The sequence below is a fragment of the Rosa chinensis genome, unplaced genomic scaffold (assembly GCF_002994745.2).
Source record: "Rosa chinensis cultivar Old Blush unplaced genomic scaffold, RchiOBHm-V2 RchiOBHmChr0c17, whole genome shotgun sequence".
Taxonomy (NCBI): domain Eukaryota; kingdom Viridiplantae; phylum Streptophyta; class Magnoliopsida; order Rosales; family Rosaceae; genus Rosa; species Rosa chinensis.
This window is the reverse complement of record NW_020126830.1, coordinates 69,190-79,717: the sequence shown is the minus strand read 5'-3', so window position 1 is coordinate 79,717 and position 10,528 is coordinate 69,190. Positions and strand designations below refer to the sequence as shown.

General features: G+C 38.8%; 1 long non-coding RNA gene across 1 annotated transcript; it reads left to right on the top strand.

Moving 5' to 3' along the window:
* The first annotated feature begins 388 nt into the window (after positions 1 to 388).
* LOC112181267 lies at positions 389 to 9,559 on the top strand. The gene is made up of 3 exons (XR_002928743.2): positions 389 to 560; positions 2,204 to 2,206; positions 9,505 to 9,559. It is a non-coding gene; the product is annotated as an uncharacterized LOC112181267 (long non-coding RNA).
* Positions 9,560 to 10,528: the final 969 nt, after the last annotated feature.

Below are 10,528 nucleotides of genomic sequence, written 5' to 3'. Positions count from 1 at the left end.
CATGCGTGAACCGTGCGGTGCGTGAACAGTGGTGGTGTTTAAACAATAATTTAAATTCTATTTTTTTTAGCCCATTAAATCCTATAAATTGTGTAGAGCTTGTATGTGAAGTTTGGTAATTTTTGGGGAAACTTGGAATTAATTATGAATTTTTGAAGTTTAGGGTTTCGATTATCAAATTACGAGAATCCGACCGTCGGATATCTCTCGGTTTTCCTTGGAACCTTTAAATTAACGAATTGGTATTAGTGGTATAATTTGGGCTGAATCCGAGAAGAATTGGGGAGATGATTTATGAGGATTCGATTTTGAGAATCGTATTTAATTAGAATAGTTATTCACAGAATATATTATGTACAGGGCGTCGTACCGAGCTATTGCTCGATGACGGAACTCGAATGCATGATCGTCGGAATAGTACTGTGAGTGGACTTTTGTTTTTAAATAATGATGCATGCATTTATTTCTTAAAGTAATGCTCTAGTTATTTATTATATTACATTTTGAGCATATAATTGTTTTCGGATTCCTGATTTTGATTTATCACGAGGAATTACTTTGTAACGTCCCGAACCTAAATTTACCAGTTTACAAGTCTTTCGATGGGTAAACGACATTTACATTTACTTTTTGGCTCCGTTTCGACATTTTAGGGGGCCCTAAAAGTTGACTTTTGTTCGGGTCAAAATTTGAGAAAATTTCCTTCATGAAAGTTGTAGAGGACGTTAAACCGAGCGCGTGCATATGTGGTACGTAAAAATCGGAGTTCGTATGCGAAAGTTATAAGCGAAATAAGAAAGTTACTGTTTATGGTAGATTTATATAAATTTGAAAAGTTACTGTGGCCGGGTAACTTTTCTTTCTTTTCTCTCTCCTTCCCCCCGTGCTCTCTCAGTCTCTCTTCTGCAACTCTTCTGCAACTCTCTCTTTCTCTCTTCTGCAACCTCCTCTTTCACCACCTCTAGACCACCAAAAAGCGTCAAATCGGTGGCTACGGACTCGTCTTGACCTCCTCTTGGCCCCTACGGTGGTTGCTCACTGCGGCTTGGCCGGAAAACGACGTATTGGGTCCTTGAAGTTTACTGTAGCAGGTGACCGTTGACCCGAATTCCGGCCACCTCCGGCGACAAAGCCAGGCTTTTTAGAAGCGTCTTGAGGCGTACTTGAAGCTCCCCAAATATCTTGAAGCGATTTGCAGCGTGGAGGAAGAAAGCATAATTAGAAAATTTTACTCTACTTCGGTTTGCTTAATTGTTCGGCCACTTCAAGGTATTTTCTGACTTTGTCACAGTTGAGAAAGTTATTGGAAATGTTGATATGATGCTGTGGATGAAATTGGTGGCCGGAGGAGGAGTTGGCCGCCGCATGAACAGTGTCATCGCATGAATAGTGCGATTGTGAATAGTGCGGTGTATGAACAGTGATTATATTATGTTTTTTATTAGCTAGTTAAATCCTATAATTTTGGTAGAAGTTGAATATGTGAATTTGGTTGGAATTGGAGAAGTTTTTTAATTGATTATGAATTTTTGAAGTTTAGGGTTTCGATTATCGAATTACGAGAATCCGACCGTCGGATATCTCTCGGTCTGTCTTGGAACCTTTAAATTAACGAATTGGTATTAGTGGTATAATTTGGGTTGCATCCAAGGAGAAGTGGAGATGTAATCATGAGGAATTGATTTAGGAATCGTATTAATTTGCGAATACTATTCACGGAATATAATGTGTACAGGGCGATGTACCGAGCTATTGCTCGACGAAGGAACTCGTAGCATGATCGCCTAAATAGTACTGTGAGTGGACATTTGTTTTAAATTAATTCCGCATGCAGTATTATATTATTTTCTTCCAAATGAGATTTAATTATGTTTTGAATATTTGAGATTTAGTTATCGAGATTTATTTATGGATTACGAGATTAGTATTGAAATTCCTTCCCGAGGGCTTTTAGTAGATTTTTGAGATAGTCATTCATGAGTTATTGAGTGGGAAATGATTTTCGGGAAGTGAATGATTCAGAAAAATATTATGAGAATTATTGTTTTCGAATATCAGTTTTTATGAAAATATACGAGTGCGAGGGATTTAGCAAATATTTGAGCATGATTGATTTATCGAGATTTATTGGGTTTTGAATTCCGCACTTATCAGACTTGGGTTAGATGGAGTTTTCTTTCCGAAAGCATTATTGATTATAGAGCATGTGATTATGCTTTCGAGGATTATTGAGATATCGAGATTGAGTTAGTGAGTTATTACTGAGTTATGCTTTCGATGAATTAGTATTGATTATTGAGGTAATATCAGTTTCTTTCCGAAAGCAAGTGATTGAAAGAGGTTATTTTCAGTTCTTGAGGAGGCTATTCAGTTTATTAAGGAGGCCAGTTTTGCGCATGCGTACAGTATCTAGTCGGCAGTCCCCTCTAGGTAATAGTTTGGTCGGCAGTCCCTCCGACTATATCCCGGTCGGCAGTCCCCTTCGGTGAGTCATCTAGCGGCAGTCCCCTCCAGATGATAAGAGTAGTTAGTCGGCAGTCCCGTCTACTACCTGTGGTTAGTCGGCAGTCCCGTCTACTACATGTGGCTAGTTGGCAGTCCCATCTATCCACCGCCTCCTATTCCGGTTGGCAGTCCCTTCCGATGCGTCATCTGAGTGGCAGTCCCTCCTAGATGGCATGAGATGACTAGACAGCAGTCCTTTCTAGTCATCAAACGAGCCTCATGAAAAGGATGTTTTATAAGGATTGAGGATGAGATTTTAAGAGATTTCAAGATATTCTGTTACGTGATGGAGATTCAGTAAAGAAGATGATTAAGAGTGTTTCAAGATTTGTACTGCATGCGAGATTTTAGAGATAACTTGGGAAAGCATTAAGTTTACTTATTCATTTGAAATCACTAATTTTTCGTCCACTCACTCTAACGGATTTTAAATGTTTTCCCCTGGGCCCTTCGGTTTTAAATGCCCAGTTTGCAGGCCAGTTTAGCTTGAGGTCGAGCGTACTTGGGGTTGAGGCATAGCTGTCATAGCTTCCGCATTATAAAAGCATCGGTCATTTATCTTGCTTATATTCTCTTGTTCGCCTGTATATTAAATTGCTCTGATAACCTATGAGATTAATATTCTTAAATTCAGAATTGTTTATGAAATGAGATATGTGAGATGTTGTGATATAGGGAGCAGGGTGGCTCCAGGAGAATAAGGATGGATGATTTAGAAGTGTTGATGTTTTCTACAGGTTTTGGGTTGTCCATTTTTAGGGGAAGTTCTGTCAAATTTTTGGTAGAATTTCTTTTAAGTGGGCCCCGCAGGGCCTCTTCGGATTTCAGGGTGAAAACGGGGTGGGTCCTGTCAGTTGGTATCAAAGCACTAGGTTGTAAGATTCTGTAGACTTGTTTCGATCTGGTTACCTTATATGCTTGATGTTACTCAGTACCTCCCGAGTGATGGCCCGACTGCAGCGGTTCCCCATCGTTACTCTTCGGTGCTGAAGTATTCATCAAGTATGTAAGGTACGTGGTTAGTTGATTTCCTTCAGGTGCTATGCCTCTTATACGCCGACCTCATAGGGATCTGTCTGCATATCAGATTGTTTAAGTGTCTTGCACCTTTCATGGTGATGGTGATGTTAGATTACCTTACAGGGTGAGTTATGCTATGAAATGTGATCCGAGGGAATGTGGTGGTTATCTCTCCCTCGATGCCAACAAATTTGTTGGGGTAAGGTTTAAGGGCAAGACTGGAGTTCGATTCGTGTTTGATTGTTAGAGTTGAGTGGGCATAGATTTGGGTTGTCTCAGTTTGCTATAAATTGCTTTAGAATCAGAATTGTTGATGGAAATGGAACTAGTAATATTAGTGGTTTGACGTTGAACCAAGTTTCAGGAGATGTGTTACGTGATGTGATATGGCATGTATGTGACATTTGTGATATCATGATAGTTGTTGGAGATTACTTGGAAATCATGACTGGTTATCTTGGCTCTTTGACCTAACCATGATATTTGGATTTTGTTTTGTTCGGATTGGAAAAATTGATTTTTGATACATTGACTTATAATTGATCCTTTTGAAGTTGTGGATCGTATTGAGTAAGGAGATAGACAGAATTTAAGTTTGATTATAGTTTTATGTTTGAAACTTGAGTATTTAGTTGGACGCATAGAGCTTTACAGTCGAGTTATGATCTTTGCCAGTATTTAATTGAGAAGATGAGAAACAACTTTTGTATATGAGATTGTATCGATTTGTGTACTTAATTAGTTATCCGTTTTGGCTAAATGGTTGTACCTAAATTGGAGAATAGCGGTAGTGATTTCGTTGGTATTCATAATGGTGCAAGTGGAATTACTTGTGATACAGAGTATGATTCGAGTTATAAATTGTGGAGCCTTGAAGATTAATTGTGATAGACTCTTGGTGAAGTTTTTGTTAGACAGTTAGATTGTGATATTGTAAGAGTGGTTAGTGGAATAACTTTGAGGAAATAAGTTTCTCAGTTGGCTCGGAAATATTTCAGATTAAGGTTTGACCAGAATTCTTTGTTATATGTGGGTCAAACGTAATGCGGTTTGTCTTGCAGTGGACGTATTTCAACGGTGATTAAATGTGGAGTTGGATCGCCAGGTGGTTGGATTAATTTCAGATCTAGGTACCGCTTGGTGTGATACGAGATGTTGGACGAGTGTCTATTTTCATCAAGGTTGTTGTTCGAGGAAAGACTCTGTGAACGGTGTATTGTATCTAGGAAAATTGGTTGTTGCTTGAGTTAAATACATATACTAACAGATTGCTTTGAAGGAATTAAGTGAATTTTACTACCTTGGTACCGTTACTGGTGGTAATGGGTTAAACAGTTTGAAATTTAGTTTTCACTTTGATCGATCTTTCTACCGTATGGTGACCCTTGTTGGAGAAGTATAGAAAGCTGTTGGTACGATTGATCTTCGGTCACCATCACGGGTTTATAGTACGATGACTTGGCAAAATGTTGGAGTTGAGTTTGGAAATTATTTGTTTGGACTTGAGTTTATCAAGGGTTTCAACTGACACTTGAAGTACTAGATTGTTGAGCGACTATGATTGAGTTGTGTTGTTGGATTTATGCTTAGCGAGATGAGGTTTTGGGAAATTTTGGTGCAATCTTAGTTAGCGCAGATTAGTTTTTGGAATTGCTGTTGTAGCTGAAATATAATTGAATAAGTGTTGTTAGAGGGCGGATCTCCAGCTACTTCATCCTCAGTTTAGCGATGACAGTATCGTTTGGGATATCGGCTTTGAGCCATGCAAGGAGAGTTGGCTATACTCAATACTTGCAAGATTGACGTTGATTATTGGAATATTATGGTTTGGAAACGCGGAGAAGAAAGAATTGACTACTTTGCTAGCAGTCTGGTACAGAAATTTTGAACATGAACAGGTATGCGAAATGTGTCGCTTTATGGCCAGCAGGATATGTATCTAAGAAGTTTCTCTAGTTGACTTAGTTGTCATCTCAAGGCTTTGATCAATGTTTAGTTGGGTATCAAAGTAGCGCAAAGGAAGTGTAGTGACCCTATAACCTTCATGATTAAGAACTTATAGGTTGGTTCGAGGCTACTCTTTGATATGCTTGACAACTGTGGGACCTCTACGTGCACGACATTCGATCAAAATCCAAGCACAAATAGACAAAGAGGAAGTGTGGTTTTTGTGGTTGCTAAGGAAATTGGTTGTTTCAGACATGTGGGTTATCAGTGAGCATCTTGTGGTGTTTTATTAACTGTTGGACTTTCCTAAACCCGTGTACGAATTGAAATTGTTTTAAGTATGGGTAAATGTATTATCATGTTGTTGGTAAACAAAGTGGATCTTCACTGTACGAGTTATATGAAAAAGAGTATGAATGCTACTATTCAAACTGAATAGTTTGTGATATTGATACCATGAGTCATCTGAACTATTATTTAACCTAAATTTCTTGACGTCGAAGTTGTGTACTTGTGAGTATGTACTACTACATAGTTAGGTAAGACAAGGGTATCCAACTTGGAACATTGATACATTTGGGGTTCTAAGTATATGTTTTTGGTTGCTTGTGTAATCGAGATTGTCGAGATTATCAGCTACTCCAGTCGTTGACTTAAGATTGCAAAGGGAAAACTTAATCCAAAGAAGATTTGATTTTCGTTATGCAGTTTCAAGGTGTGGTTCGTTCAAGTAACCGACCTTGATTTAGCCTTGAGTCTTTATTCTGAGAATTTTAGTAGGTGTTTCTGCTCACATAGTTGAACCACTTACAGGTTGCTTCAAACATAATGTTTGACGATATTCTCCCTTAGTTGTTAAGGACGGTCAGTAATGAGTGGAAGTAAATCTATCTATTAAGACACTGAATTTAGTAAGAACGCTGTGAGAATTATTCAGATCGCAATAATTGGCTAGATTTCAACTAGAGAATTGTTTCTTATAAGGGTTGATCTCCATGTTCTAATTGGTCAAGTTTTGGATCAGTTTTGAAGGTAATTTCTACATGATTTGAGCAGACTTGCACATCTTTTCTGTGCTTATCATCGCCACAGCCGTACGATTGATGTGCTATTCATCTTCGTGACTGTTTACTATGGATTGGCGTGTGCACCCATCTCTACTTCAACAGTATGGAATTTCGAGGACGAAATTTTTATAAGGTGGGGAGATTGTAACGTCCCGAACCTAAATTTACCAGTTTACAAGTCTTTCGATGGGTAAACGACATTTACATTACTTTTTGGCTCCGTTTCGACATTTTAGGGGGCCCTAAAAGTTGACTTTTTGTTCGGGTCAAAATTTGAGAAAATTTCCTTCATGAAAGTTGTAGAGGACGTTAAACCGAGCGCGTGCATATGTGGTACGTAAAAATCGGAGTTCGTATGCGAAAGTTATAAGCGAAATAAGAAAGTTACTGTTTATGGTAGATTTATATAAATTTGAAAAGTTACTGTGGCCGGGGTAACTTTTCTTTCTTTTCTCTCTCCTTCCCCCCGTCTCTCTCAGTCTCTCTTCTGCAACTCTTCTGCAACTCTCTCTTTCTCTCTTCTGCAACCTCCTCTTTCACCACCTCTAGACCACCAAAAAAGCGTCAAATCGGTGGCTACGGACTCGTCTTGACCTCCTCTTGGCCCTACGGTGGTTGCTCACTGCGGCTTGGCCGGGGAAAACGACGTATTGGGTCCTTGAGTTTACTGTAGCAGGTGACCGTTGACCCGAATTCCGGCCACCTCCGGCGACAAGCCAGGCTTTTAAGAAGCGTCTTGAGGCGTACTTGAAGCTCCCCAAATATCTTGAGCGATTTGCAGCGTGGAGGAAGAAAGCATAATTAGAAATTTTACTCTACTTCGGTTTGCTTATTGTTCGGCCACTTCAAGGTATTTTCTGACTTTGTCACAGTTGAGAAAGTTATTGGAAATGTGATATGATGCTGTGGATGAAATTTGGTGGCCGGAGGAGGAGTTGGCCGCCGCATTGAACAGTGTCATCGCATGAATAGTGCGATTGTGAATAGTGCGGTGTATGAACAGTGATTTATATTATGTTTTTTATTAGCTAGTTAAATCCTATAATTTTGGTAGAAGTTGAATATGTGATTTGGTTGGAATTGGAGAAGTTTTTAATTGATTATGAATTTTGAAGTTAGGGTTTCGATTATCGAATTACGAGAATCCGACCGTCGGATATCTCTCGGTTCTGTCTTGGAACCTTTAAATTAACGAATTGGTATTAGTGGTATAATTTGGGTTGCATCCAAGGAGAAGTGGAGATGTAATTATGAGGAATTGATTTTAGGAATCGTATTAATTTGTCGATAACTATTCACGGAATATAATTGTGTACAGGGCGATGTACCGAGCTATTGCTCGACGAAGAACTCGTATGCATGATCGCCTAAATAGTACTGTGAGTGGACATTTGTTTTTAAATTAATTCTTGCATGCAGTATTATTATTATTTTCTTCCAAATGAGATTAATTATGTTTGAATATTTGAGATTTAGTTTATCGAGATTTATTTATGGATTACGAGATTAGTATTGAAATTCCTTCCCGATGGCTTTTAGTAGATTTTTTGAGATAGTCATTCATGAGTTATTGAGTTGGGAAATGATTTTCGGGAAGTGAATGATTCGAAAAATATTATGAGAATTATTGTTTTCGAATATCAGTTTTTATGAAAATATACGAGTGCGAGGGATTAGCAAATATTTGAGCATGATTGATTTATCGAGATTTATTGGGTTTTGAATTCCGCACTTATCAGACTTGGGTTAGATGGAGTTTTCTTTCCGAAAGCAATTATTGAATTATAGAGCATGTGATTATGCTTTCGAGGATTTATTGAGATATCGAGGATTGAGTTAGTGAGTTATTACTGAGTTATGCTTTCGATGAATTAGTATTGATTTATTGAGGTAATATCAAGTTTCTTTCCGAAAGCAAGTGATTGAAAGAGATTATTTTCAGTTCTTGAGGAGGCTATTCAGTTTATTAGGAGGCCAGTTTTGGCGCATGCGTACAGTATCTAGTCGGCAGTCCCCTCTAGGTAATAGTTTGGTCGGCAGTCCCCTCCAGACTATATCCCGGTCGGCAGTCCCCTTCGGTGAGTCATCTAGTCGGCAGTCCCCTCCAGATGATAAGAGGTAGTTAGTCGGCAGTCCCGTCTACTACCTGTGGTTAGTCGGCAGTCCCGTCTACTACATGTGGCTAGTTGGCAGTCCCATCTATCCACCGCCTCCTATTCGATTGGCAGTCCCTTCCGATGCGTCATCTGAGTGGCAGTCCCTCCTAGATGGCATGAGATGACTAGACAGCAGTCCTTTCTAGTCATCAAACGAGCCTCATGAAAAGGATGTTTTTATAAGGATTGAGGATGAGATTTTAAGAGATTTCAAGATATTCTTGTTACGTGATGGAGATTTCAGTAAAGAAGATGATTAAGAGTGTTTTCAAGATTTGTACTGCATGCGAGATTTTAGAGAATAACTTGGGAAAGCATTAAGTTTTACTTATTCATTTGAAATCACTAATTTTCGTCCACTCACTCTAACGGATTTTAAATGTTTTCCCTGGCCCTTCGGTTTTTAAATGCCCAGTTTGCAGGCCAGTTTAGCTTGAGGTCGAGCGTACTTGGGGTTGAGGCATAGCTGTCATAGCTTCCACATTATAAAAGCATCGGTCATTTATCTTGCTTTATATTCTCTTGTTCGCCTGTATATTAAATTGCTCTGATAACCTATGAGATTAATATTCTTAATCAGAATTGTTTATGAAATGAGATATGTGAGATGTGTGATATAGGGAGCAGGGTGGCTCCAGGAGAATAAGGATGGATGATTTAGAAGTGTTGATGTTTTTCTACAGGTTTTGGGTTGTCCATTTTTAGGGGAAGTTCTGTCAAATTTTTGGTAGAATTTCTTTTAAAGTGGGCCCCGCAGGGCCTCTTCGGATTCAGGGTGAAAACCGGGGCGGGTCCTGTCATACTTTCAGTGATGAGTTTCATGAAGTGATTATGAATTATTCCGGTTGTGATTTTTTGGATATTAATTTTGTTATGCCCGGATTCGAAACTTTGAATTATGTTGTTTTTCAACTAAGTATTTTCCATGGTATTTTCCAAATGAAATATTAGTTCATTATTGAACTTCCTTGCTTATTCATTATTGACCCGAGAATATTTTGGCATGTGGGACACGCCGTTGAGTTATTGATCTTTCCTATTTATTTATCGACTTTCGATTTTGGCATTGGGAATGCCTTGATGATGATTTTAGAATTGGTTTTGTTTCGGTTTACGGGGATTACGATTTATTATTATTTCTCGCCTTTCTGCTATTGATTTGGAGATATTTTTGGCGTGTGGGACACGTCGTTGGAAATTCTTTTACGAGAGATGGGGGAAGCCTTATGTATTTTGGATTTACTGGATTTTCGGTTATGTTTCCCTGTGCCATACTGAGGGGTGATTTTATCATGCTAGCATTGATTTTTCCGCCTTTGTGGCGCGGTGATGGGATCACCGTAGCCCTCCGCCTTTGTGGCGCAGGTTACTGTCTCTGTGACAGTAATTCTGTAGCTCAGTATCCTATCGCTACACTTAGTGGCGTAAGGGTATATTACGGGAGTAATGGAGTACTTTAGCCTGAGAGGCTCATTTGTATGGCTATCTCTCCCCTACTTATACTATTTTTGACTAGCGGGGACTAGTCTGAGTTTTCTTAACCAGCGGGGCTGGTCTTATATTTTCGAGTATTGAAATTTCAATCTTTTACTCTGTTGTTGTGGCTAGCGGGGCTAGTCGGTTTTCTGGAGTTCAACGTTTTTCGGATTACTTTCTTAAGTGTTTTATATATGTTGCATGCATCCGGATTTTTTTATATATCGAAAAATGTGGGAAAGTATGAAGTTTTATTTTGTTTTATTCATATTAATTATTTATTTTTGTCCACTCACGCTAACGTGTTTTAAATTACTTTCCCCTGGGCCTTCGGTTTCAAATGCCCAGTTTGCAAGC